This window comes from Narcine bancroftii, chromosome 9 (assembly GCF_036971445.1).
Source record: "Narcine bancroftii isolate sNarBan1 chromosome 9, sNarBan1.hap1, whole genome shotgun sequence".
In the NCBI taxonomy this organism is placed as follows: domain Eukaryota; kingdom Metazoa; phylum Chordata; class Chondrichthyes; order Torpediniformes; family Narcinidae; genus Narcine; species Narcine bancroftii.
The window spans coordinates 30,476,091-30,483,204 of record NC_091477.1 but is presented as its reverse complement, the minus strand read 5'-3'; positions in this window follow the sequence as shown (position 1 = coordinate 30,483,204).

The window sequence follows — 7,114 nt, the reverse complement described above, 5'->3', positions numbered from 1 at the left end:
GTTAATTCAAAACTCCGACCACTGTACAAGGTTGGGGGGAAAAAAAACTAACATGGATATCAAGTGCTGACAACCTGGAAATAGACAGCACAACACTGAAGCTTCTAACGACCCTAAAACTTTAGATTGAGGTAATGGTCCTTAAAATGGCCCCTTTGTCTATAGGAAATTGGTATTTGAATCTTTAATGGCACATTTATTTTTTCTAAACTTAAACAAGACTGATCATTTAACCATTATGTGTGTGTCAGCAGAGAGGGATCTTCCCATTTTATCAAAATTGCACATCTGACTATCAATGAAGTAAAAGATAAAATTTGGTTTGGAGTTAGTCAGTAAAACGTCATGATCTAAAAAGAGCAATTAAAGGCCAAGGTTCCAATTTAACCATATTAAGTATGTAGAACCATATTCAAGGACAGATTCTTTCCTGCTGTTCACAGACATTTGAATGAACCCCAAAATAGTATAATTATGTTGGCTTTGCTACGCACCAACTGATCTTTCTCTGCAACTCTTCACCTTTGTTCTGTCTTACTTGTGATGCAACATACAAGATGCTTAATTTTCATTTAACTTTTAACAGAGATACAGCACGGCAACAGGCCCTTGCAACCCATGAGCTCCCACTGTTCAAATACACCCATGTGACCATGCACTTGCAAAACAACTTCCATCTCTGCATCTTGATACATATGTGTCAATGAACTTGAAACTATTAATTTTGTCTATTTAAATTGTTTATGAATACAAGGTCTTAAGAAATTAAAGCAGGTGTTGGCCTTTTAGCCCCTTGTGCCTGCTTCATCATTTAATAAGATCATTAATATATATAATTTTTTAAAACTTTTCTGCACTAAATCCATGTCCATTGCTTTCCATAATAATCAAAATTTATTTACCTTTATTCTGAATATACTCAGCATCTGAGCACAGCAGGAAAAGACTTTGGTGGCAGTAAACTGTCAAAGGGCCAGTGGGGGATTGGTCCTCCCTGATTTGTGGCCTGAAGCCCAGTTGCTGCTTGCAGACTTTTCCACTTTAGGTCAATCAATCCCACAGAGCTACAAAATGTAATGGCAGGTGTTGTAAATGGGCGTCGGAACAAGTGCAGGTTGTGGCCAGATCAGCATGAACCCATCAACCTTCTCTGCTTTATTATGCTGATATCTGACATTAAATATTGGATGAAAAATGTTTTCCCATAACTAAATATATGAAAGAATGAAGTATTATTCATTAATTGCTGCCAGCTCCTTGGTCATGATTTTTTCCCCAAGAAATTGTTTGAATTTGATCCAATTTGTTCATTTACTTGATCTTGTATTTATGTCAGAGATGAATTTACACCCATTAATACACTGTATCATTAACATTGCTTATTTCCACCTTCATAACTGATCACTCAGTTCCACTCCCATCTCTCCACAAACATTCCCTAATGAGCTGGTCAATTACAACATTCTCATTTTGGTTTTAATTCCCTAACAGTAGTTGTACAATAGCTCTGACTTGCATTCCTCTGTTGGTACATGCCTTTTTCTTTTCCCTCTCTTTCTCTATCCCTTTCCCCACCTAACCATCAGAATATAGAAAAATATTTTTTTTTTAACTGAAGTCTTTGACCTCCCTCTCAGGACTTCAATTTGCCCTCCCATTTGTTAAATCTTCAGCAACTCCCACAAACCAAATCAACTGATTCCCTGTACTGAAGCAATGAACTGCAATAAAGCTTAAGGAGATGCAATGTAAGTACAAGACAGTTACGAAGGGAAACAAAAATCCACCAACCGAACAATGATTTAAATGTTTTCAAATTTGTTTACTCCAGAAAGCTATTTGCTACAGACTTTTACAAACCACTATAATCATTAAAAGCAAAATTGTCCTTATTGTATGCAAATCACCCACAATTTTTAGAAGTTCATTTCACACATTTAGACAAGACCTTATTTATGTTTATTCCCTTAATAACATGATTCCTCCCAGATCAGTTTAAAATACAGTAATGTATTGAAGCATAATACAAAATAAACAGAATTAAATATTAACCTCAAATGCAAGGAAATTAAGCATTGCACATATTAAAATTATTTCTTTATGAAATGTGTAAAATATTACATGTAAAGAAAAACCAATGATTTTGTACTTCACAAAGATAATACTTAAAATATTCACTTAATAAAGCATTTTGGCATTTGTTGTCTTTCTCAAAGATCCAAATAAAATACATTTCAAACTGAATAATCAAGAACAGAATATTTCAGACTATTTATGGCAAAGTGAGATAAGTAATTATTTTGTATTAGAAAATAATTTGCAATAAGCAAACAAAACCTATTAGAGTGCTGTTTAAATCACATTGCTCATTATTGAGGAAGATAACAGAACTAAAGAAAGTTAGCTAAAAATTGGACACTGCCCTTACCTGGCACATGAAAGCCCAAACAGGTGGAGTGAAGATATTTGCAAAATAGGGCACAAACATACCATTTCACTCAGATTCTGATGCTAAAATTTTCCATGCATTCCTTCCCGCTGACAGCTATCTGTCAGGCTCACAACTGTCAATAATTTTGGTTTGATGAACTCCAGGAAGAAGTTACTTTCAATATACAAAAGTGGTGGAGAAATTCAGCAGGTCATGCAGCATCCAATGTGAATCCTGTGTCAGGAATCAGGAAATACAGGTAGTCACTGAATAAAAAAGAGGAGAGGAGGGAGGAAGAGGAAGAGAGAAGAGCACAGACTAACAGGTAAGAGGTGGATACAGGTAGAAAATTAGAAGAGAAAGAACCTAAAACGTGACAGGGGAGGGGGGCTAAAAAGTGTATCTCTGCTAGGAAATGGAAGGGAGGGGGTGGGAAGCTGGAGGAAAGGAGTCAAATGTGTAGGGAAAGTGGTAGATTGGGAGAAGAAATTAACAAAAATTGGAGAAGATATTAATGTCGTATAGATAGAGGTTACTGTGATGGAGTACAAGGTGTTGTTCCTCCTGTTTGTAGTTGGCCTCAATTTTCCAGTACAAGAGGCCATGGGCAGACATGCCAGTGTGGCAATGGTGAATGGAATTAAAATCCTCCCTTCTCTCCTCTCCTGCACATTTTTTACCTGTTTTTTTCCTGATTCCAGATGAAGGGTTCAGGCTCAAACCATTGGTTATATTCTACTTCCTAACGATAGTGCACGACCTGCTGAGTTTCTCCAGAACTTTTTCATATTGAACTCAACCTCAGCATCTGCATATTTTCTTGAAACACGAGCTGGTAAGTTCAGAAGACATTGAATTGAGGTAGAAAACATAGATATTGATATTATTGCAGGCGCACAGAGAGAGCTGCTTCTGCCTATATGCTGAGCATACAAAATGAGTACTGTAAGAGGCTATCGGTTAAATATTAATGTTGCGCTTTTGACCCTTGAATCACTTGTCATTGGCAATCTGCTTTGGCACTTGTTCCTTCCTTCTGACTGATATATTTGCACCATTATGGATCAATTTACAACAATGCATATATGGAAATGACCAACGTCAATATGTTTGTACTGAAAATGGGAAAATATCAGCCACGCTGTTAAATAGGTTGCTAAAACTCCCAAGTCCATCCTAAGGCAATGAGCCAGAAAGGTCTAGTCTACATAAAATTGGTTCTATGCGCAAACGTGTTCTCTTTCAGTTTGAACATGGAAGGGGATTGAGATTTTTTTTAATGAAAAATAGCAGCATATTCCATAAATGCTCTAATTCAATGGAGAGGAGATCATGTGCTGAGTTCTGAGATAAAAAAAAAAGAGCCATGTTCCCATGTAAGATGACAATTTAAATTCCAAATACTTCACAAGTGCAAATAACATTCCTTTCTCGGATCCTGGGTATTTGAAATTTATCCACTGAGTTCTTGTAAATTGAAATTGATGTGTTAATGGAGAGATATTTGCCATTTTCAGATATAAATCTGTTGCTGCTGTCTGAGCTAACAGTTGCCCATGGATGTGCTCCAATTCTCAAAGGGATCTTTGTGAATTTTACTGCTGTTGTGATTGTCTAGTGACCTGACTGAAAAAGAAATTAAGCAGATAAAAATGAGAAAATAGCCAGCATTTTTCAATTAATTTCAGACTTGTGGAGATCAACATTGATGACTTAATATCCTGTCCTTGGTAAAATGAGACACATTACATTTAACCAGACAGTCCCATTAATATGGTTCTGGCCAACGCGCCTCAGTTAGTAACCTCTGAATTAGGGAGCTGTATTTTCAAATCCCATTCCAGAAGGTTAAGCACAAAGGTTGAAGCTGGAACAACAGTGTAGTACAGAGAATGCTGTCCTATAGGACATGCTATCTTTCAGATCAATCATTTAAGCAGCTGTCTCGTCTCTTCTTGAAGGTCGAGGGAAAAATTTTGGCTTATTCCAAAGAAGACTAGAAAGTTATCCCTAGTGTCTTGCCAAATATTTATCCTTTAATCAAACTAGCTGCAAAATATCTGGTTATTTCAACATCAGGAATTGTTGGATCCTGATTTGTGCAATTGAAGTGATACATTTCCAACAGTGCTTACTACACAGTAGAAATTGGTTATATAATACTTTGGGGCTTCTTGAAAATAAGTGAATGGCTGAGCATACAATCAAGTGTTTGTTTTCTTTTAAGAATTTTGAATGGGGAAGCAAGTGGTGACCAAGTAAACATCAGGCTTCCATTGACAACTTTCTTCACAGGTTCCAGAGGGAATGATCTGGGAGGGCATCCAAGATGATACTCCAGAGACATTTCATAATAGTTGAACCCTCCCAATATGGTGGAGTCTGCCAACCTACAAGTTGTTCTCTGCTAAAAGCCCTTATACTGTACATATACCACTTGCCATATTAATATTAGTCTATGGACAATCATTGTTCTGTTATGAAAGTTTAAATATCCAACAAGTATCTCAGAATAAAGGAGATACGGAACCAATGAACAACAGTGATTCTTGCATTTATCCTTGAGAGATCTGATTTTTGCCATTTTGAATAACCAAACAAATATGATTTTCGCTTTCTGCACAGCTGCTAGCTAACTATCCATTCCTCTACCTGATTTTTTATTTTATAGTTTTCTTGTTAGAGTATTTATATATATATTAAAAAAAAATCTGCCCATCTACTCTTTGTTGCTTTTTCAATGAATCTAATGAAGTTGGTCATGTCAGGTGTTAATGTTTGTTGATATCCACAATGTGTATTTCTTAGTTTCTGATTTCTGGATGTTTTTCTACTTCACCTTTATCTGGGATTCTGTAATTTTTCACACAACCATTTTTATGCTGACTGCATATTGCAGCTAGACATTCTATCATCTTTTTAAATTATAGATATAACCTTTGATAACCAGCAATATTTTGGCACTATTTTTTTTCCAAAGAATTGTTAAATGTTTAATAGTAGCTCTCTTAAATCTTTCTGGATTTTTTTTCCCCAAAATGCAATGTATTTAATAAACAAAAAGATGTAGTCTGATGGATTATGGAACAAAAAAAACAACAGGATTGAGTGGAGAGAGAAGATAGCCAATGTACAGAGGAAAGGAGAGTGGTGGGACAGAGTTAGTAATTGGTGAACCAAAGAGGGATGAAGGATAATGGGCAGATGGAGCCAGGTGGGGGAAGATAAAGGATGGAATTCGGAGATGGAGGCAGGGGGAGTGATAGGTGGAAAAATGTAGACAAAGGAAAGAGAAAAAAAAAGGTCAATGGAACCTGGTGAGATGTGGGGGGGTGGGGTATAAAGTAGGAGGGTGATAAGCGGCAAAACAAAAATTGCACTATGAGGCTAGAATCTGATAAGTAAGAAAGGTGCTAATGGAACCATTAGGGTAGGGTTAAAGGGCAGGTGGAAACATATAGGGGAGGAGATCTGGTGAGTCATCTTTGGCTTGGCTTCGCGGATGAAGATTTATGGAGGGGGTAAATGTCCACGTCAGCTGCAGGCTCGTTTGTGGCTGACAAGTCCGATGCGGGACAGGCAGACACGGTTGCAGCGGTTGCAGGGGAAAATTGGTTGGTTGGGGTTGGGTTTTGGGTTTTTCCTCCTTTGTCTTTTGTCAGTGAGGTGGCCTCTGCGGTCTTCTTCAAAGGAGGTTGCTGCCCGCCGAACTGTGAGGGGCAAAGATGCACGGTTTGAGGTGAGATCAGCCCACTGGCGGTGGTCAATGTGGCAGGCACCAAGAGATTTCTTTAGGCAGTCCTTGTACCTCTTCTTTGGTGCACCTCTGTCATGGTGGCCAGTGGAGAGCTCGCCATATAACACGATCTTGGGAAGGCGATGGTCCTCCATTCTGGAGACATGACCCACCCAGCGCAGCTGGATCTTCAGCAGCGTGAGGGGATCTGGTGAGTAGCAAACAAGTAAATGGAACCAGGAAGGGGGGGGGGGGGGGGGGAGGGCGTGGATGGGACAAAACTGGATGGACGGAGGTGGATCATAAGAGAGAGAGGGTGGAAACACAGGAGATCAGAATTACCTGAAACTGGAAAATATAATATTCATGTCTGTGGGTTGTAGACTAGCCAGGCAAAACATGAAATGTTGTTCATCAGATTGCATTGGGCCTAATCCTGGCAATGACATAGGCTGAGAAAGATCAGTCAATGTGGCAATGGGGAGTTGAAAGAGCAGACAACTTGGAGCTTGAGACATCCCAATGATGAACAAAGCTTCACAAATCAGGCACCTAATCTGTGTTTGAACTCTCCAATGGGTGCACTGGATGCAGTAAATGACCCCTGCAGATTTAGAATCGAAGTGTTGCTTCACTTTGAAGAAATTCTATGGGTCCTGAATGGTGGTGAGGAAATGTGGACACAAGTGGAACATTTCCTATGGCCATAGGGGTAGGTGCCAAAGGGGTGAATGGTGGCAAAGGAACAGTGGACAAGGAAGTCACAGAAGGAGTGGTTACTGCGGAAGGTGGATACGGGAGGAGCAGGGAAGTTGTGTCTGGTAGTAGGATCATGTAGTAGGTAGTAGAAATGGAAGAGGGTGATATATTGGATGCAGAGGCTGGTAGGGTGGAAGGTAAGGAAACATGTCCTTGTTGTGCATGGGGGAAAATGGGGCAAGATCATA